General features: G+C 43.9%; 1 long non-coding RNA gene across 1 annotated transcript in view; it reads left to right on the forward strand.

Annotated features, from left to right (window-relative positions):
* Positions 1 to 3,222: 3,222 nt before the first annotated feature.
* LOC115088330 overlaps positions 3,223 to 23,248 on the forward strand; it is a 142,448-nt gene continuing 122,422 nt past the window's right edge. The window contains exons 1-2 of the long non-coding RNA XR_003855752.1: positions 3,223 to 3,366; positions 5,974 to 6,209. This is a non-coding gene — a long non-coding RNA (uncharacterized LOC115088330). The remainder of the gene's footprint in view (positions 3,367 to 5,973; positions 6,210 to 23,248) is intronic.

The following is a 23,248-nucleotide window of genomic DNA, read 5'->3' on the forward strand; positions in this document are numbered from 1 at the left end:
ATGGGAGAGATTATTGTTGTTGGGTTTTCTGTTTTGAGTGGTTGTATGGGAGAATCATTGATTTTTTTGTTAAGGATGATTAATTCAGTTTTCTCAATGTTTATTATGAGTTTTAGGGTGGAAATACATTGTTTGATTTCTGTGAGATAGGAGGTTATTCTCTCGTAGGTTTCTTCAATTGTATTCTTTATTGGAACCAGTTTGAATGTTGTCAGCGTATAGGAAATGAGTCAGATCCAGGTGATCCAGTTTATGACAGATTGGTAGGAGATAGATGTTAAAAAGTGTAGCTGACAGTGCAGATCCTTGTGGGACTCCTGTATTTAGGTTCACTTTATTTGATAGGTTGTTGTTGAATAATACTTAGAAACTTCTTTGGGATAAATGGGAGGTGAACCATTTTAGTATAGTGCCTGTTCATGAACCAGTGTCTGATGCACTTCTCGCTTCAACCTGCGCAGTTCCCAACTAGTGCCATCAAGACTACATTCATCATTTCTTTATTGGATGGCAAGGCCCTGGACTGGGCCACCCCCCCTTTGAGAACAAGAGACTCACTGCTATAAGATATACAGCAGTTCATCCAGGCTTTTAAGCAAGTATTTGAGGAAGCTGGCTGGGTGGCCACCCTTGGCTCTGATTTACTGCACCTTCGACAGGGCTCGCAGCCATTGTCTGATTTACGCCATTTAATTCTGTACCGTGGCCATGGAGCTGAATTGGTAGGAGGACTCCCTGCGCAGCATTATTCTGGAAAGACTGTCCTCATGGATAAAGGATGAATTTATAGCAAGGAAATTTCCCTGGGTGCCCTGATTGATCTCGCCAGAAGAACTGACCGCCGTCTTCAGCAGCAGGCACAGGAGTTACGGGGGCCCCTGTAGGCAAGTGCCGTTGGACCCAGCGTTTTCCTGCCCCCTTCTGCCAGCCACACCAAACTCAGTCCCGGAACCCATGCAGTTGGGTCAGATTTGGCTCACCGCAGAAGAGAGGCTCCGCCACAGGAGGTTGGGCCTATGCTACAATTGTGCCAGGAAGGGGCACCTTCTGGACTGTCATCCTCTGAGGTCGGGAAACAAACAAGCCTAGAAGCCAGTGGGAGATGATCCTAGGCTGTATCAACTTGGCTCCTCAACTCACCCTTCTGGTAACAATCTCCATAGGGGATAACGAATTTGCCACGCTGGCACTGGTGAACTCCGGCACAGGAGGACATTTTCTCATGAAAGCTTTGGCAGATCATCTGAAGCTACAGACGATCCCTCAGGAGACGCCTCATATCATCTCCTCCATCTATGGAGAACCATTCCCTGGTCGGATTACCACAATATCGGTCCCACTGCGCCTCCTCCTCACTGCGCCTCCTCCTCCTCCGCTGCACCTCCTCCGCTGCGCCTCCTCCTCCACACGTGGAACAAATAATCTTCTTTATCATATACAAGACGGTGCTCACCATAGGTTTGGGATTACCTTGGTTGCAGCATCACTCGCCTTGATTCGACTGGGAAACACTGCAGCTTATCCAGTGGGTCCCTGCTATCATGGCTCCTGCCTTCCTCAAGTTAGACCCCCAGCAGTAATTCCTGTGGCCACGACCTCTGTAGGTCCACTGTCACAGTATGCAGACTTCATGGATATGTTTTCTAGGAGCAAGGTGGAGGTGTTACTGGAACATTGGCCTTTTGACTGTGCCATTAATCTCCTGCTGGGGTCCATCCCTCCACAGGGTAGAGTATCCCCTTGTCTCTTCCAGAGACTAAGGCTATGTCTCAGTATATTCAAGAAAACCTTGACAAGGGATTCATCAGGTCCTCCACCTCGCCAGCAGGAGTGGGGTTCTTCTTTGTGTTTAAAAAGGATGGAACGTTACACCCCTGCATTGATTATCGGAGGCTTAATGCTATAACAAAAAAGGATTGGTACACCTTGCCTCTCATCCCGGAGCTCCTTGACCAGTTTCAGGGCGTCAGAGTATTTACCAAGTTGGACTTGAGTGGATCATATAACTTCGCTTGCATCAAGCCAGGCAACGAATGGAAGACAGCCTTCAACACATAGGATGGTCATTACAAATATCTGGTAATGTCCTTTGGGTTGTGTAATGCCCCTGCTGTGATCTTCCAGGATCTTCTATATGTTTCTGTAGTGGTATACCTTGATGACATCCTCGTCTTCTCACAGAACCTTCAGTCCCATCAGTGGGATGTCCATCAGGACTACAGTGTCTAGAGTCCAGTTTTATGCATGTAAATCAGACTTAGAAAATTGCCAAGGGGAGGAGTTGTACATGGAAAAGTACGCACAAACGCGATTTCACGTGTACTTTTATATGTACTGCAAAAGGGCATTCTGGGAGGTGAAATTGGGGCTCGGAAACCTTTTATGTGCATACTTTTGATTTTCTAAAAGTAGGCGCATAAGAGCACACATTCGCCTTTACACCTGCTCAGGCCAGGGCTCCGTTCGTAAGCCTGTGCTGAAAATTCAAGCTGAAGTCTGCACGTACTTTCTACATGCAGATTTCAGCTGTAGGCGAGCTATTGTGAATTTATTTAACCTCCTTTATATGATCCTCAAAGCCCCAAACAAATCTGGTTTTCAAGTGAACCCACACTAGATAATTTAACTTGGTATTGTAATGTATGTAAATTTGTCTCTTGAATATTCATTGTGAATATCCTAAAATTGAGACTATTTGTGGGACCTTGAGGACTGGTCTTGCGAATCACTGATATAAACCAACACACATACACACACACACACACACCCTTTATCTATCTATCTATCTATTACTTTGACACTTACATTCACAGCATTAGCATGGAAAATAGCATATAAATATGGATATATATGCCAAAGTAGTGTTTCATCCTCAAAGGAGATCACTTTTAAAAGGGGAAATGAAAGCAGTTTATCTGTAAAAGAAACATTGGAACTGATCAGATAAAATCTGAGTTTCAATACCCCAATTACTTCTCTTCAAAGAAGTTTCTCCAAATTTTGAAGGCCAGATCATCTGGAAAGGTATAATCCAATATAATTAAGAGCATCTACCTGGCACATTGCTGTCAAATCTCCAGTCAAGGCTGCAAGGTATTGGGGAAAGCAACGCTGACCCAGCAGCCATCCAACTGCAATATGTTTGCACCGCCCAGCTGGTCTCCAGAGAGCTGCAGGCTGCAGCTGGCCTCACTCATCACGCAGAATTAGTGAGTATGACTGCTTTCGAATGGCAGGCTCTGCACAGCAGTGAACAGGAAGAAGATTTATTGCTTTATTCGACAATCTGTTATTCACTAACTGGGCATGACACATCTGGGATTATGAATCATTAGCTTGACATCAAACAGCAGAACAAAAGCTTTGGTGAGTAGAAGTGACAATTATCACTATGTGTTGTGAGTTTCTCTGTCTTGTTTGCCTCCTACAGTCCTGATCGCCAAGTCCAGGACCCGAGAATCAAAACTGGAGAGGAGAAAGACAAATAAATCGGGACTGTTTTTTTTTACCACAGGTAATTAATGAAAGCCCTTTATCAGTAGGGAAATTGTCTTGATAAGTTATAGCTAGATGGGATAGCAATCACTGCTGTGCCATTCTTCTTGTTTTCTGGCATAGTAATGAGGAGAAAAATTAATTTATTTAATTCTTATTGACCTGATGGGAATCACCGATCAAAAGCACATAAATAGGAATGGCAAGTATGTTCAGAGGAGTGCGTGTGATGAAAACAAACAGCACCAACTAACTCATTGCTGAGAGTTCCCTGCCTTTTTAATGAATCTTTGTGATCTTGCCTTAGGTTTCTATTGAATTTCTATTTTACTGCACAAAAAGACAACTATTGAGGAGGTAATCAATTTCTATGAACCTTTATGCAGCAGTCCGGTATCTGTTCTATTACACTTTCCATAACTTGCAACTTTACTTTACTGTTATTGTTTTGTTTTGTTTTCATCTCCTTTTTATTTTAATCATTTTGAGGCCAATATTTGGTGCCACGTAGCCGGATAACTGGTGACTTATCTCGCTAAGTGGCAGCAGCTGAACATCCGGTTCCATTCAGCAGTTGGCATGTAACCAGATAGGTATTTAATCAGATAAGTACTTATCTGGCTAAGTGGTGGGCGGGAAATGGGAGTTTCGGAGAGGAATTACTTATCCTGTTAGCTTAGCCGGATAAGTGCTGATATTCGTACTTATTAGTTAAGTTAACCAGATAAATTAGTCCTGCTCAATAACAGGTCTTAAGTTAGCCGGATAAGACTAATCCGGCTAAATAGCAATTTGTTTGTGGATATTCAACAACATAGCTGTGCTGCTAAATATCCCTTGTAAGTTAGCCGGATAAGTCTTATCTGACTAACTTACTTAACCAGCTGTGAATGTTCTTGAATATCTGTCCCTCTGTGTTATCACTTTGGCAACGCATGTAAAATTGTCATGCCAATAAAGTTATCCAAACCTGATTCCTGTAGAATCACTACAGTGGTGTGATGTCACTACAGGAATGCAGTGCAATCAAGGAGCTGCAGTCTTGTCAGTACAGGAATTGTCTGCCTGCAATTATATTATAGAAGACAATTTTTAGAAGCCATTTGCCCAGGTAATTGGCTATTTATCTGATTAAAATTACTGAAAATTGCTCACCCTTTCTTTTGCTAAAAGTACATGAGGAGGGGGGTTAGGTTAGGGGAGGCATCTTCATGCATAGTTTTGTGTTTTCAGAACTGTGCACATTGTATTGAATGGAAAAAGTACCCAATGAAAAAGAGGAGGAAATTTTCAAAGGGAAAGTATGCTCGTGCTTTCCCTTTGAGAGCTGGTGCACTGTAACCAAGTAAAAATACTCATGGACTTTGCAATTACCCACAGACATTTGTAAACTGCCATATAAGTGGGCAATTTTCAAAGATTTTTAAGCAGATAAACATGTTTACCCCTTTAAAATTTGCTCCATTCCCCCCCCCCCCCCCCCCAGCAGTGCAGGTACATCCCTCCCCAGTATAGGTACAAATGATGTTTCACAACACCTGCAGAGAAAAGGAGGTGGACTTAGGCTGTGGTTGGAAAAGTGTGTATCACCTTGTATACTTTCCAGCACATACTTTGCATCTGTTGCAATGAAGGTGTATCAGTGGTCACAGCGTGACTTGGTCTTCCTTTTTTTAATCAGTGGCATATATTTTGTTATAGTTATATATGTAATGTGGCCTTATTCTAAATTTATACATGGGTGTGGATATTCTGAACCTTAGTCTTAGTAAAACTCCTGCCATCTAATTTAGGATACCCCTAGAACCAAACTGAGAAATCTGTGGAGGTTTGAAATCATATCCTGTGAGTTAGCACCAGCCAGAAAAAAAAAAACCTAGCTCCAGCTAGAACTCAGGAGGCTGTGAGAGAATCTAGCATTAGCCAAATTAATTACAGTTGCAGCACTGGGACTTGCTGAGGTTAATCTGTCTCCTAGTTTGGGTCCATCTGTGCTCCTAGGAAAGAGAATGCAGCACAAACTCTACTAAATCTCTTCCTGCCCAGGTGTAACCTTTGGGCCCTTTGTCACTAGAATATGGCCTGGAAAAAGAGTATGGGTTAGGGGAGGCCTTTGACTTGTTTCTGGGATCTTGTAAATGGTTGATAAAGTTTTGAATGGTTTGCTGGGAAAAAAAATACAGAGTCTTTCAATTACTGAGAATAACCACTAGATGGCACAGTGAATGGTAAAAAGAACACAGTATGTAAACCAATGAGAGTGTATGAAGGGAATTTCTACTGGGTTCTGTAGAAAGTGTCTCACTTTAGGGGAGAAAAATCCTCTAGAGAAAGTAAATTGAGGGCTATATTATGTTGGGTCAAAGTTTGGTAGGAGCTACCAGAAGGCTGGTGAGCCCAGAGAGGACTCTTGGCTCTACAGGGGCTTTCCCCCCTCAAGTGGAAGGTCCTGAGGCTGAAGTGCATTTCTTTCCACAGAGAAACAACCACGGGACCCAGCCTGGGTCTAAACGGGGGAGCAGAAGGTATTTGGCGCTGTAGCCGTACAGGACCAGAAGAGAAGAGATTTCTAAAGGTGTGAGCGAAGGAAACCCAGGGAAATCCCTGGCAAAGGCGTGAAGGAGAATTCTGACAGGTGGCGTGGATGCAGTTTCTGGAGGTGTTGCGGGAGGGCCAGCCTGTATCCAGTGAGCGAGTACTGATGCGACTAGTTTGTAAGTGAACGGGGAGATTAAGGGGAGTAAATCTTTGTAGTGAAATGGTGACTACTGAGGAGAATTGGAGTTGGTGTGAACCACGAGGAGATTTTGTTTAGCCACGGTCTACCAAAGGAGAGCTGGCCAGTCCTGTGGGGTAATTCTCGGTGAAAAGGACTGAAAAACAAAGACCTTTCTGTGTGTGTTTAAGTGCTGCGGTGGTACCTGCCGCTGCCCTGCTGTAGACGCCCTGTACCTCCAAGATCAGATCGGTGTGTTTTACCACCTTTTGCAATTGCTGACTGCTAGAACTCCTCAGAAATAAAAGTTGTTAGTTTGAAAAACCTTTTCTGTGTGAGACCCTCCTACCATGGTGTGGGTTTGACTGAGATGGGGGAGCAGTCAAAATGGAATCACAGAAGGGTGAGAGTGGTGAATATTTCCCTATCCAGAGTTGGGAGCTCAGCCCCTGTCTCTGGGCCTGGTCCACTGCACCCTCTGACCATTTTCCTACTGAATACTGAGACTGAGAGACTGGCACTTAGCCACAAATAGCTGCCAGGCCCCCTCACATTTTATGTATCCTGTCTGGCGTGGAGGAGGGGGGATTACATGTGAGTAGTCATTTGGGCCATGGATCTTGGAGTTAAGGAGAGAATTCCCCTCAGCAAGGAAGCTGTTCTAGGTCCTGATCAGTTTAAATTCTACCTTGGGAATGATTCTAAGCTCTCGGGAAGATGAACTCAGCCCAGTGATTGTATCTGAGGGTCCATGTTTCAACTAGAATCCCATCTGGGTTTCTGAAATGGTGACGTTCTGCTGCTGCCCCATACCTTACCTTCTGTTATGTAACTCCCCGTGATGCCTGTGGACGAGGCGTGGTAAATATCGTTTTCTATCTGACCTGTAAATCAGAACTACTTTGAAACCACAGTGTAAGGCTTAGTGCATGGATTCTGTGAATGGTCTCTGCAGACTGCGAGTTTCAGACACTGAAACAGTTCAGACAGTATACGAGGAAGAAACTGTATCCCGTCCCCAGAGAAGACTGATCATCCTTTCCACAGTGGAGTTTCATCCCCGGATCTACCACACCATCCAACCAACCACTGACCTCTACGAATCCTATAATCAGGGCAGGATATACACCCCCCCGACCAACCAGTTACATAGTTATAAAGCTCATGGGTACTCTTCTATCCGTTGTACATGCCAGGGCATTTTCAAAGGGAAATTCCACGGGGAGTTTCCCTTTGAAAGTGAATTTGCAGGACCACAGGTACAAGCTGCAGACCTGCAAGCTGCATGAAGACACTGAAACAGCTCCTAAATCCCAATACCTACCATTCATAAAGAAAATGGAAAAAAAAAGCCCACGTTTTTTTTTTTTTTTTTGAGAAACATAGAAATGATGGCAGAAGAAGACCAAATGGTCCATCCAGTCTGCCCAGCAAGCTTTCACACTTATTTTTTTTTCTCATACTTATCTGTTAGTCTTGGCCATTATTTGTAACTTTTTGGTTCTATTTCCCTTCCACCCCCACCACTGATGTAGAGAGCAGTGCTGGAGCTGCATCTAAGTGAAATATCAAGCCTAATTGGTTAGGGGTAGTAACTGCCGCAATAAGCAAGCTACTCCCTTGCTTATTTGTTTACCCAGCCTGTGCAATTCAGTCCTTGTTGGTTGTTGTCTGAATATAAATACTCTTTTCTTTATTCCCCTCCTGCCGTTGAAGCAGTGAGCTGCACTGGATATGTATTCCAAGTGAAGTAACAGGCTTAATTGATTTGGGGTAGTAACCGCCGTAACAAGCAAGCTACACCCATGCTTATTTGTTTACCCAGACTATGTAATTCAGTCCTTGATGGTTGTTGCCTGAATATAAATCCTCTTTTCTTCTTCCCCCCCTGCCGTTGAAGCAGAGAGCTATGCTGGATATGCCTTGAAAGTGAAGTATCAGTCTTATTTGGTTTGGGGTAGTAACCGCCGCAACAAGCAAGCTACTCCCCCACTTTTTTGTGAATGCAAATCCTTTTTCCACATTTCCTCTTGCTGTTGAAGCATAGAGCAATGTTGGAGTCGCATTAACAGTGAGTATGTTTATTGAATAAGTGTATTAATCTCCAGGTAGTAGCTGTCATTCCCACAAGCCACCCCCATGACTCTTCTCTTCATTCACATCCTCTAGACTTTATGGATCCACAGTATTTATCCCACACCCTTATGAAATCCTTCACAATTTTGGTCTTCACCACTTCCTCTGGAAAGGCGTTCCAGGCATCCACCACCCTCTCCGTGAAGAAATACTGCCTGACATTGGTTCGGAGTCTTCCTCCCTGGAGCTTCAAATCGTGACCCCTGGTTCTGCTGATTTTTTTCCAACAGAAAATGTTTGTCATTGTGTTTGGATCATTAAAACCTTTCAAGTATCTGAAAGTCTGTATCATAAAACCTCTGCTCCTCCTTTCCTCCAGGGTGTACATATTTAGATTCTTCAATCTCTCCTCAAATGACATTTTATGAACACCATCCACCTTTTTTGTCGCCCTTCTTTGTACCGCCTCCATCCTGTCTCTGTCCCTTTGGAGATCGGTCTCCAAAACTGAGCACAGTACTCCAGGTGAGGCCTCACCAAGGACCTGTACAAGGGGATAATCACTTCCCTTTTCTTACTCGATATTCCTCTCTCTATGCAGCCCAGCATTCTTCTGGCTTTAGCTATCGCCTTGTCACATTGTTTCGCCGACTTCAGATCGTTAGACACTATCACCCCTAAGTCTCTCCTGCTCCGTGCACATCAGCCCTTCACCCCCATCGAATACAGTTCTTTCGGATTTCCACACCCCCATATGCATGACTCTGCACTTCTTAAGAGGGGGAATTATAGATGTTGCTTTTCAAATCACAGCTTCCTATGGTTTGTGACTGCAGTCTTTGTTCACAGTAATATTATAAAAAAACCCAACAATCCCTTAGTCGTCCTCCTTTAACAATGGACTATTTTCTCTCTCTCAGCACCAGACTATGAGAATGCTGCTCTGTTCTGTTAGCAAACCTACAGTGTGGGATTCCTAGAATTACTTATATCTTTTCACCTTATGCTGCCAGTGTTTCTTCTCATTTCCTGCCTTGGAGATGATATGCTTGTGATTGATGGACTGAGTGAGCATGACAGGATCCTCGCAAGGGGTGGACAAGAAAGGTAAGCACCATGGGGGCCAACCTGGGGGGAGTGGGACTGGTGCCACACCACACTTTAAGTCAAGTCTGCGAGCACATGAGCCTGAAAGGGAAGGGGTGCCATTTTCTGCCCTGCGTGAGAAAGCAAGAGAGAGAGAGAGAGAGCTCATGGGATGGTATTAATAGATGAGAGAGGAAGAGAACGAGTAGCTAGTGGTGTAGCTGGAAGGTAGATGAAGGTGACAGAATAAGACTATGCCAGAGACAGACAGTATTGAGTTGATTGGAGACGGAGGAAACATGCACACCTCATGCCCAGCTGACTTTGTACTATCTAAACCTAATGTAACCGTGCACTGCTTTTTCACTGACCATACGAAGGAAGCATCACTCTCAAAAGCTTGTCACCGGTGTAGTGAATTAGTACAATACAATGGGTATCACTTACAAGATGTTTGTTGACCCTTGTTTCTATATGTTACAGTGTACTGACGCAGCGATCCCAATACTGAAACATGTGAACACGCCTTCTCAATTGCCGGTCCACTGTTATGGAATTATTCGCTGGTGTCCGTGAGAGAACCATGACAGATACTCTAGTCTTTAAATAAAGCAGTAAAACCACTGAGGTCCGTATTCAGCTGCTGTGCGGATTGACTAGTTAGCCCGATAAAATTATCTGGTTAACGTAACCACTGCTGAATATATCTGGCTATCTTAAGGTTAGCCGGATAAGTCTATCGGGTAACCTTAGGACAGGCCTGCGGGCCAACCAGAGATAGCCGGATAAGTACCGTAACCTGGCTAATTCTGAATATTGGAGCTAGCCAGATAAGTTATCTGGCTAAATAAACTCCTCCCCTTTATGCCCATTCTCCTTTCACCACTTAACTGGATAAATACTTGGCCTAATGGCATGTGCTGATTTTGGCCAAATTTGTAAACTGTGCCACATAGCCGGATAAGATGGAACTTCTCCAGCTAAGTGGCACTGAATTATCTACCTCTCTATTATTTGGAGAGGCTTTCTGAGTTAGTGGAGGGGAAGTCCATAAACTGCTATTAAACAAGTTAGCTTAGGGAATAGCCACAGCTTATTACTGGCATTAGTAGCAGGGTGTTGAGTAATTGCCAGGTATTTGTATCCTGGATTCTCAGTCTGACCCAGTATGGCAACTTATGTCCTTATGTTATTGAGTCAGTTGCTTGTCTCTGGCTTATTGCATTGATATTATTTATGTTGACTCTCTCACAGTTTTCTCATCTTCTGCTTGTTGGGTTAATCTTAGGTGACATGATTGACTCCGATTTTGGGCTGTATTAGAAATACGTGTGCCTAGTTTCATGTCTGTTTTTTATATGTTTTGATTTGGCCAGTGTGAGGCAGCGCCCCTAGTGTCACCTTGTGAGCATGTGCAGGGCAAGGCTATGAGCTTTGGATCCCCTGGAGGGGGAGTGTCTGTGGGCGGGTCCCTGCTGGGTGGGAGGAGCTTGGAGGAGGATAAGTTGCTGAGTCTGCAGGGAAAGGATTGGCCCCATGGATCTGGGATTGGGAGCTCCAGGTCCTATCTGAGAGTGGGAGCTCCAGACCTCTCTCTGGGAGAGGGTAGGCAGACTTCTGGGAAGTGCCTAAGGATCTGTGAAGATAAGCAGACTTCTGGGAAGAGCCTACTGTTAATGTACTAAAAGTGGAGAGCAGGCAGACTTCTGGGAAGTGCCTGGTTATCTGAGACTAGAGAGTAGTCTTTTGTATTTGCAGCTGTGTTTGCCAATGGTGACTGAAGTGTGGCCCTGTAAATAAGCACACTGAAGTTACAGCAGAGTCTGAGTGCCATTCCTCTGACTGCATGCAATTCCTTGACTGCTCAAGTGCCACATCAGGTATGTTTTCATGTACCCCGCCCTGAATGTTGGAGGGGGCGGATTACAAATCTGTACAATCAATAAATATAAAATACCTTTGTTTCCTAGAAACGAATAATTTCAAGGATGGGTGACAGCTTATTCCTTTCTGCAGTTTTCTTACACTTACTCATAATCCCCCATTACATTGTAAGATGTTTTAGAGAACATTATGATTTTTGAGGCATTCTCTATAGAACTGCACAATGATAGAGGCCATTTTCAAAGGTGACTGCACTGTTGCAAAGTCCACAGAGATTTGTAGCTGCTTTTTCTGTGGATACTTTTTTCCTGCAAACGTATACAGTGCTATTGCTTCCCCTGACCCTGAGCCATCCACTTTTCCCAATGGGTAAAAAAAAAGTACGCATACGCATACATTTTACCTGCATACAGGGTGGGCAATTTCAGACAGTCTATTTACCTGGTAAATTGCTTTTGAGAATTGCCCTCTCCATGGCTAGATAATGCACCAGTGAAAGCTCCATCTGTCCTATAGATAGATATGAGACAGAGGCCCTAAATCAGGTCCTGGCCACTGGAAATTTGTCCTTGGAGAAAATCAAGGGATGTCACTTTTACTTATGGGGCTATGGATATGTGTCATATTGGCGGAGGTTTTTTTAAAGAGATTTTGTGTGTCTCTTTAAAGGAGTGTCAATATAAGGTGGTATTCAGAATGGGAATTGGGGTGGGGGGATGGGGTCCTGCCGCAAAATTCTGAGAGTTGAGTGGTGAGCTTCACAGTTCCTTGGACAGAAGATGGTGTTTTCAGTACAGCAAGGCTAAAGCCATGGGAGGCCAGTGTGCCATGTCCATTACTGAGTTCTTGGGCATCTAAATGGCAGATATAATATAGTGTGGACAAATGCAAAGTAATGAACATGGGCAAAAATAATCCCAACTGCAGGTGCTGGGTTCGATGTTAGGATCACTACCCTGAAAAAGAACATTGGAGTCTTTGTGGACAATACTTTGAAATCTTTGTCTCAGTGTGCAGCAGCAGTCAAAAAAGCAAATAGAATATTAGGAATTATTTGAAAAGGAATGGAGAAAAAAAAACTGAGAATATCATAATGCCTTTGTGTAGATCCATAATGTGACTGTACTGTGAGTATTGTGTGCAATTCTGGATGCCCTGTTGTGGGCACTAGTAAACACTGAATGCCAACAGCCAGTAAGAAAAAACTCTTTAGTCTTTTATTATTAGATATCTCATAACAGGAACAATTCAACTTACCAGACAATGCAGTGTAAATACCAGCTCAGTTCTTTTGAGCTATTACACTTAGTTAAATTTGTCACCACTTCTAAATTTACACACCAATGATTTTGTTTATTTGCATAACATTTTTTCCAATTGGTTGGCATTATAATTTTATCTCATATATGTTAATAAGATTGTCTTCTTGTCAATTCAACCCAGAAGATAGAAACAAAACTGTGCTGACCTTTATTATACTTTCTAGCATTTCAGCAGTCTTGGCTATTACTACAGGTCAGATTAGTGCAATCTCTTTATATGTAATTCTTTATTTCTTCACTGCCACCAAACTAATCTGGCTTCATAGAAAACTTTTTCATTCACCCCTTACAGCCCCATCTAAAAAAGACATGGCAAAATTGGAAAAAGTGCAGAGAAGGGTTAAGGAATGGAAAAGCTCCCTTATGGAAAAAAAAAACCTAAACAGATTAGGGCTCTTTAGCTTTGAGAAAATACTATTTAGAGGGGATATGATTGAAATTTATAAAATCATGAGTGAAGTGGTATCAGTAAATAGAGAATGGTTATTTAACCTTTCAAACAACACTAAGAATAGAGGGGGCACTTCATAAAACTAGCAACTATCAGATTTAAAACAATTTGTGGTAAGTATATTATTACTCATCACACAATCAGACTATGAAATCTGTTGCCAGAGGATGTGGTCAAGACAAATAACCTAGTGGGGTTCAACAGAAGATTGGACAAGTTCCTGACAAAAATGTCCATAAACAGTTATTAGCCTGGTAGACTTAGGGAATCCAGTGCTTATCCCTGGGAGTGAGATACATGAAACAGATCAACTATTGGGGATCTGCCAGGTGCTTGTGATCAAGAATGCCCATTGGAGGAGACAATGGTCTGAAACTGCATAGCACTTCTTATGTTCTTATGCAACCTGCACCTTTAGTTGATTTATTACCATTTTTGTCATTTTTTCCCTTCTTTTCCTGCTTTTTTATTCTAATAATTCTGTACATTACCTTGGTAACCCGTAGAATTGTCATGCTAATGAAGTAATCTGATATTTAAAGTATTGGGGAACAGAGAGACATCTTGTGATGGAGAGAGTACTGCAGGATTGAATCAAGAAACTAATGGGCTGTGGCAGAGGGCTCAGATTAGGGTTTAACAAAATATCACAATTGGGATTAGGCGTATATTACAGTCCATTTTTATATGTTGCGTGAGTTTATCATGTTTAGCACGCTGGAGAGAATTTGTTCCTAAAACTGCCTGACTGGCTATGCAATGATTGTTCATGAAAATGATGTAGCCATTTACCTTCGATAAAAAGGTTAAAAAAAAATACAAATGAAAGCAATAGCATTTGGAAATAAATGTGGCAATGTACCATTAAGGAGCTGATTCTCTGAACTTTGAAAAATTGGATCACTTGTCCTAGATAAATAGTAGTATTATTCTCATACAATAATAGCTTTATTTTCTTCTGAAACACTGGTCCTCGAGGAATTAAAGTGCATTGTTTCCAAAAAGAAAACGAATGGAAGTATTTGCACAGAACAGTATCTGATGTCTGCCATATGTAGGCCTATTATTCCAGGGAGAAAGTTTTCAATAATCAACATCGATGAAAGCCTAGCAAGCACTAGGGATAATGGGAACAGATGGATCCTGTTGTATCTGTGACCATGTCTTTTTTTTTTATTTGACATTTTCCATAGACCAGGGCTCTCAGAGGGTTCTTATCTGTTCTGCATGCCCTACTCCACTTGCTTATGTGAAAGTGGCTCAGGTGGTCACTCTAGAGGAGGGTAGCAGATCACATCTATCTCTGTGGCACCCACTTAACTCACAGGGCTGCAAGGATCAGCCTCTGCAGGGGAACACAAAAGCCGGTCTGTATAGGAACAGACGACCTTCTGTACTGTTGTATTGTTCATTACCCATTGTGTATGGCAGGGCAGGGGGAGGAGACTAACACCTTGTCACATGTATGTTCACTACTGGAGAGACAGAAACACAAAACACAGAGACAGAGAGTAAAAAAAAAATGAGACAGAGAGCTGGAATTATCAAGTAATTATAGACTCTGCTAAATCTTGTTCAGATTACTCGGATTTCTGGTCTTCTAATAAAAATATAATTTTTAAATAAGCTTACCAAAAATTTGCATCATGTACTTTACCAATTGTGTTATTTTAAATCTATTTTTTTAAACTTCCAGACTGGTATTTTACCACTAGGGGGATGATTTGAAAGCTCCAAAAAAGAATATGCCCTATCTATTCAATATGTACCTGAAACTTTTCATGAACCATGCTGACAGTGTGAAATCTCTGGGTCTAAAATCCATATGCCTATGTATTTTGAAAAGGAGGGTGATCTGGAATCTTAAATTAGTCAAGGAAGCTTCAGTTGTTGCAATGAAATAATGCTAATACACTGTGCATGGTAACAAAGTGAAGCGGGTACTTCAGACTTTTAATGCAGAATAAAGCACATAACGTGTGCACTGCAGGCCTGCTCCTAGCCTGGCCCCATACTCTTATCTATTGTTCCCACTGCCCTGTTGTCCTCCACCCCACTCGCTAATCTACTGGCAAAGAGAGCCTGGAGTCAGTCTTGTGGAAAATAAAGGCCACAGCCTTATTTATTTACAATAAAAGATGAACAATACAGCATATGCATCTAACTAAGGGGGTCATTTTCTGTCGATATCGCACGCGGAAAGTCCCTTTTTGCGTGCGATAGCTAGATAGGGGCGGAGTCGGGACTGAAAGAGGAAGAGTCGGGGCGGACGCGGCATAACTTCGCTGGTGGCGATAAGGTAACACCCCCTTATCGCTGCCAGTAGCGTGCCCAATAGCGCCACCTTTCACGGTGGCGCTATTGGGTGCGAAAGCCGGCAGCGATAACACCGCAGTGGTGCGATCGCTGCCGGCTTTCGCAGGCCCGCCCCCCCGTTACCGCAGGATTCAGAAAGCCGTGCGATTTTAGAAAATCCAGGCCTAACTTATCAAACAGTCAGTTCCTTAATTCGTAGCTTGCAGCCAGCCTGGTTGCTATTGACCTGCCAGACAGACAGGCGGATACTAAGAATACACAGCCTGCCGGACCAATCCAACTATGCATTCCTAAATGTATATTCGCAGTCTGCCAGTCTGACCCAGTTGCTTTCTTTCTTGTATATTGCACTGTGAACAGCCTGCCTGACTGACCTGGCTGTATTCTTGCTTGGATAAGCTTGAATTGCCCCGATCTGTGGGACCCAAGTGTGTAGTATATTGAACATTTTCTCCCTTACCAGTCTTGTGTGCCCCCCCCCCCCCCCCCCCCGGTCTGGACTATGAACTACCCCTATGCTTGGGGTGGGGAGTACCACATGAGAAATTATATTTACTGATATGATTTATCTTCAGGTTCATAGCCTGAGTGGGGGATGAGACAGGTCACTCAGATGCCACAATTCTGTGCCCTTTCCAAACAACCTGTCACAGACCAGATAAAATCATCACACCGGAATAAAATAGTAATTAATCTTTTTACTAGTATTGTGAAAGTAGACAGTAAATCCAACCAGAATATTAAATGGGAAAAGTACAGTAAGTAGTAAAGTATAATATAAATTTTCAAGTTTTCTTATTTTAAATCAAGCAATGCAAAAATAACTGGGTAAGGCCCGTTAGCCAGGACAACCAACATACTCATATGGATAGTAAAAAAAAACCATAAGAAATGCTCATAGAGAAAGGTTGGGGGGAAAAGCAGCTTTCAAAAATTGCCCTTACCCCGAGAGGGGGGGAACAGATTCACCACAATGTCACCCTGTCCTAAACACAAAATTGTGTGAAAAAAAAAAAACCAAACAAGAAAATGAAGAAGTCCCTTTTGATGGTGGAGCTGGCTGGATGACAAACAAAACAGATGAGCACCGCAATGTGTGAAAGGTCTCTCTCTCTCTTGAGGAGCTTCCCCTAATGGTTTACTTGGTACTAAACAGAAAGCGGGCCTAGTTTTAGTCTCTTACAGAAAGAGCATGGTCCATCAGCTTCTCTTTCCCTGTCCTATCTCATGTGGCTGTGGCAAGGGTTTCTGCTTGACTTTGGCTGAAAGGCTGAAGCAGTTAAGATGTGATACTGAATTTGTGACAAAAGGCAGGGAAATAAACCTTCTTCCTCCTTTGCTAAGATACTCTCTGTGCAAGGTTTAGATTACTTAACTCACTGTCCTAGTAGGTTGATCCAAGCATATGCTCCTAGGCCTGGATATCTCTGGAAAGGAAGTTTCTTGGTCTCTCAGCTCCTAGCTCCTCTGTCCCTTGATGGGATTTTACATGTAGCTCAGCTATGAAGCAAGAACAGCTGTCTATCTCTCTGTTTCCTCAAAGCACAGACTTTTGTCTCTCCCTTTTGATATTTTTTTCTTCAGGAGAAGAAATGATTGCAGAGCTGCCTGATTCAATCCTCTCCTCCTGATTCCTGGCTCCAACTCATGATAAACTCATGGGGGAAGGAACCTGGTTTATAGTACTTGCTACACTTGTTACTGTCATGCCCAAACCTTGAAATCTACAAATTCCTTTGTCACAAGATAGGATAGTACCCTTGCTTGCCCTATCTTCTACCCCGCAGTTTCAGCCTAAGACCTCAGGCATAAAGCAGCCTGTATAGCATCTTGGAATGTGCTCAATAAAATGTCCATGCCTACTTCAGACAGGTGCACTCCATCCAGTCTTTAAAACCCTGGGCAATGGAGCATTATCAAATCATACCTCACGGCTACACCTCCTGGAAGGGAAACAAACTTGGAAATCTCCCAATTAGCTCTTTTTTTTCTCCTTGTTTATATGTCTATCAACTCCATGTCTGTTTGCCACACTCTCCTTGGGATGGAATCAGACCATATACTCTGTGACCTAGGGAATAAACCTGCTGTTTCTGCTATGTCCTTGTTGATCCTCATAATTAGCTCTACTCCTTTCGAGGCAGCTAGGATGTTATCTCCCAGATACAATTGAATAGCTGCAGGTACTGGCTTTGTTTTAGCTACATTGTACAGAGTTGGGAGTAACTGGTCCCATTTCATGCATCAATCACCCATCCATTGAATTCTAACATCCGATGCTGCGACCCCTAGGTGTTCTCCTTGAGGCCTCTCTCCACCCTCTTCCTCGCTCAGAAGACATATGAGTGGCCACACATCTCAGCTAGCCTCCCCTTACATACCCACTCCCTTTCACCCACCCCCTACCCCATCATGTATCTTCCTTCATACTTACAATTCTTTGCCTAGACCAGGACTACTCTGCGTGGCCTCACTTATGCTGAAATCTGTTTAATTTCCACCTTGCTATCTTTTTTTAGCTTGAGCTGCGAAGGTTGGTGTCCCTATGCAAAAGGAATAGGCATCATAGTATGCTGGGTTGAACACTGCATGCTGTAAACATTTCTTCATTACAGCCACAATCTAGAATTTCTCTCTGGACCAAGAAAGCTCTCTTTTTCCTTTTCCTAATTTGCAAAAAGGACCTTGCATTACCCACTGGGCAGGTTGCTATGCCTCTGACTTCATTCAAATTAACCCAAGCACCTTTTCCTTCCTGGTCTGTCTTGGACCTCCTAAACCTGATTTGCAAGTAACCTTCCGACAGTATTATGTCCTCTTTCTGCAATCCACACCCCACTCCCACCAACCTCGACAGAAGCACCAATTCACTAATCATTAAAGCCACAAAGAAAGTCAGTGAAAAGAGGCTCTAAATGGTGCAGCTTCATATGTGGAGGAGCAGATGACTGCAGCCGCGTGCCAAATCCTTTCCAAAGTTTGGTAAACAATTGCCCTGCGCCTATCAGTGTCTTTCCAACCTCCCTCCTTTCCCTCAGCATCTAACACTTTCTTCGCCAAGAAGGATGCCATTGAGTCAATTTGACCCTGGAGCTTGGTGAAGAAGGCGATACCCGCTAAAGCTGTCCTTGTTATTGAACATTGACCCAAAGAGAAGGTGCTCCAAAGAGAAGGTGCTCCTCTCATATTAACTTGTCTAGGTTTCCACCTTCCATAACCTGGAAGGATACAAAGAACGGTCATCCCCTATGATAGGCCCTTCAGGTGCTCAGTGCTAAAGCCTTCTTCAATAGAGTCTGGATAACTTTTCCCCAAGGGCCCATAAGGAGAGAGGCATCAAGATTCCTTGTTTGCTTGCAGCTGGTGCTAACAGCTTTAAGAGAGGTCACTTAAAATGAAATAAAGACATTTAAGTATTTTCAAAGCTTTCCATGTACAGGAGGTGGGCCCTCTTTCAATGGAAAGGAGGTTCTAGAACAAGGGGGAAATAGGATGAGGGTTAAACGGGGTAGACACAGGAGTAATCTTATGTAACGCTGACCCTGCAGCGCATTCCTGGGTCCAGGACCGACCTGGTGGGAGCCCTCCCAGGGCAGACTCCGTCGGTCCTCGCGTTCTTGGTGCCTGGTGCCTCCACCTGGGGAAGAAGGTGTTAGTGGGTGGGAGTTCCCTCCCTTCACCCCAGGAAAACAATTGGGACTATGAACTAGGCTGGCAGCAGGTATAAATATATACAGGTTTATTAGACTATATAAGTATATACATTTCTACATGACCATACATTGCTAATAGGATATCAAACACACTTATCTCCTCGTGGTTAGTAGTCTCAGGCCACACAACTATACACATTTCTACAAGGCAGCAAGAACATTTAATATTTGGCAATTTGGGATGGTTGGTCCCCACAGTATACCACCTCACAGAATAGAAGGGACCTCTTGAGTTACCTAGTTTTTTGTTCCCAAGTCTCACCCATGTGAAAAGATGCAACTGGGCTGGTGGGCAGTGTTAGCCTGGGGGGGTCCATTGTATCTAAACTGCTGCCATCCCTCGGTGCTGCTTCTGCTCTGCTGAAAGATCTGTGCCAATGCTGGGGTCCACACCGTCCTGGGGGACCACTCGCTCTGCTGTCAGGATCCCCTTGCTCATGGGGGACCTAGGGTCACTTCCCAATCTACCACTGGGATCCCCTCCCTGGTAGACTGCTCTGCCTCCAGATCTGGCACTGACCTTCAGTTCCTCTCCCTTGGTAGGAAGGCTTACCTGACTTGGGTTCACAACTCCACTAGGCACATGGCATATTTAGTATTCAGTGATTCAGGCCCTCCACAGCCTCAGCTTTTAGTGATTTTAGCTTCAGTATTTTATGGTCAGTTATTCACTGTTACCCAGCCTAGATGGGTTACCTTCTCTTAACTAAAAGGCCAAGTCCCACACAGAGCCATAGGAAAAGAATGTATGCACTACCTTCCATCCTGCCTAGCTTTTTTTTTTTTTTTGTCTGAGAACTGGGTACCCAAGGGTCTGACTCCCATTGGTAGTCAGGGTGAGAATCTGTTTGTTTCCTAAGACTGTTTTTTCAGTACATTTCTCTCATAAACCCCGCTCTCATTCAGAATTCTCCAATGTAGAACTTTTCCAATCATAGGAGGTCATTTTCTATCGATATCACACGCAATAGCTAGATAGGGGCGGAGTCGGGACCGGAAGAGTCGGGGCGGACGCAGCAGAAACTTTGCTGGCGGCGATAAGGTAAGACCCGTTATCACCGCCAGTAGCGCGCCCAATAGCATCACCTTTCACGGTGGCGCCATTGGGTGCAAAAGCCGGCAGCGATAACACCGCTGTGGTGCCATCACTGCCAGCTTTCGCAGACCCGCCTCCCGCTTCGCCCCTCCGCCCCCCCTTTACCGCGGGATTCAATAAGAGGTGCGATATTAGAAAATCCAGGCCATAGTTCTGTATGATTTACAGTGATATTTCACTGCAAGTTATCAACAGTAGTCCAGGAGGCTGTGACATGCAAATTCTTCTGCCTGAGTCGCTGACTCATCTATTCAGTGTTCATTTAAGCACCTTCACAGTAAGAGGTCTGGCAACCTTTTCAATCTTATTCTGTGTTTCCTGGGCTGGTAGTTCATGTACATAGCTACATTGCCCTCTTTCTTTTTCTCTGCTGCAGTTCACTTAAATAGTAGCATGCTCTTTAACCTCTCTCCTTTGGGAGGGGGGAGGTTTAACTTGGGAAATATTTCTTTATAGAGAGAAGGGTGGATGCATGGAATAGCCTCCTGGTGGAGGTGGTAGAGGCAAAAACAGTATTTGAATTCAAGAAAGAATGAGACAAATACAGGGGATCTCTGAGGGAGTGAATGGAATGGTAAGAGCTACATAAATTGGTCCGATGGGCAGGCTAGATGGGCCATGTGGTCTTTTTCTGCCATCATATTTCTATTTAAAGCATCAGCCACTTTATTATACATTCCAGGTTCATGCTTTTATTGTTGGATTCAAATGTACAGCTTGAAAGACAACCATCCTCTGTAACCTGCTAAATCTGGGCACCTTGCTGTTTGCTTGTTAATGGTTACTACTACTGCCATGTTGTCAGAACAAAATATAACTCTACTAGCCGTTAAGCCCGTAACAATGGGCTACATTTAAAAAACATTTTCGGTCCATTTCCTTCCCCCTCATTCTCCCTCCTCCTCATTCCCCCTCCCTCTCCCTCTCCCTCCCCCTCATTCTCCCTTCCACCTCCCCTCCCCATTCTCCCTCCCACCTCTATTCTCCCTTCCACCCCTATTCTCCTTCTCACCTCACTCTCTCCTCCCTCCCTCTCTCCTCCCTCCCCTCCCAGCTCATTCACAACCCCTTCGGATGGCGCAGACGGAAGATCTCTGGGGGGGCGAGCGAGCGAGCGAGCTCCCTCCCTCGCGCGCACTGCCGCCGCTGCTACTAGTCCTCGCCACTGCCGCCGCTACTGCTCCTCCCAGCGCTATTTTTGTTAACAGGCAAGCTCTGACCGACGCGCTTGCCCGTGCATGCGCAGTAGAGCTGCCCTCTACTGTGCATTTGCGGCACGTCGGTCAGGGCTCCTTTATCTACTAGATTGACTAGCCATTTTACCCCCACTAGCAATGCTGCCAGAATGGGGAACAACTGTTAAGAAAGAGATGCTCTCTGTTAATGCTCGAGCCACTGCTCTGCACACCAGGCTCCCTGGAAGAAGAAAGCCCCCAATGCTGAACCTCCCCATCCCCTCCACTGAAGAATCAGAAGAATGCTCCAAGGCACTATCTAAGACTTCTGGTGCTTGCCACAATGTAATGCCATATAGCGACTGAGAAATTCCTGCCAAATCCTCAGGTCATTTTTCAAACTCTTTGCCAGTCGAATAAAGTGATGCTTTGCCTTTATGCCAGCGCTGCCAATGCTGCTAGCCTTTTAATGAAGACCCTCCCTATTGATATAATCCTGCGTGCAAAATTCAGCTGCCACACTAAAGACTGTACTTGTCTGAGGGTTAATCAGAGAAAATTCTTTTTCATTCAACGCACAATAAAGCTCTGGAATTTGTTGCCAGAGGAGGTGGTTAGTGCAGTTAGTGTAGCTGGGTTCAAAAAAGGATTGGATAAGTTCTTGGAGGAGAAGTCTATTAACGGCTATTAATCACATTGACTTAGGGAATAGCCACTGCTATTAATTGCATCAGTAGCATGGGATCTTCTTAGTGTTTGGGTAATTGCCAGGTTCTTGTGGCCTGGTTTGGCCTCTGTTGGAAACAGGATGCTGGGCTTGATGGGCCCTTGGTCTGACCCAGCATGGCAATTTCTTATGTTCTTAATTTCTTAAATTTCAGCACCTGTTGCACACCTTCTGACAATTTCTATACCTTATCCATTGGCAACTGGGAGACTTCCTTCGGAGTCTAGTTTTCTATCTAGAAAGACCTTCTGTTTTATTTTCTGCCAACGGAATCCCAAATTCTTGTGCGCCCCCTCTGGATGTGTTCAAGAGGCTCAAGCAACCAATGAACAGGAAATCTTCTAGATAATCCGTCATCTGTCCAAATCCGGCATGCATGAAAGTACTAAATTCCTCAAAATAAGTACAAAAAAACGAATACTCCATAGGTGTACATTTATCAAAAAATATTTCCCACAAAACTTAAATCCCAGCAACCTGAAGTTTTGCGGATGAATGGAAAGGAGCTGAAGGCTGACTTGAGAAGAGCCTTTGCCATTAGGGCACCCTGACCACAATCTCTCACCATTTCAATAACTCTATTAAATACATTGATACAGTCAATCACGATGTCCTCCTCAATATCTTGAAGAGTATCGGGATTACTGGCAATGCCCTCACCTGGATTCAATCGTACCTCCAAAATCGCTTCTTTACTGTTTTAGTGGACAACAATGAATCTGACCCCATCAGTCTCCCTCAAGGTGTGCCCCAAGGATCCTCTCTCTCTTCTACCCTCTTTAATATATACATGCTTCCCCTTACCACGCTTCTCACTAACCTTCACATCAAGCATTTCATATATGCTGACGATGTGCAACTTATTTCCCATTCTCTGACTCTCTACAAACTGCGCTACAGAACTGGGGAATCCTGTCTCTCCTCTATCAACCAACTTCTCAATGACATGCAGCTAGCTCTAAATCCAACAAAACTGAACTATTAATCATATCTAACAGGCATCCGCTCCCAGACATTCCTTTTGCATACTCATCTACCACTTTCCCCCCGCACACTCGCAACCTAGGTGTCCTTATTGACAATCATCTCACCTTTAAACCATTCATTAAATCCATCCTAAAGGAATGCTACTTTAAGCTCCAAACGATAAAAAAACTCAGACCCCTGCTTCATTTCTCCGACTTCCGCACA

Source organism: Rhinatrema bivittatum, chromosome 3, assembly GCF_901001135.1.
Source record: "Rhinatrema bivittatum chromosome 3, aRhiBiv1.1, whole genome shotgun sequence".
Taxonomy (NCBI): Eukaryota; Metazoa; Chordata; class Amphibia; order Gymnophiona; family Rhinatrematidae; genus Rhinatrema; species Rhinatrema bivittatum.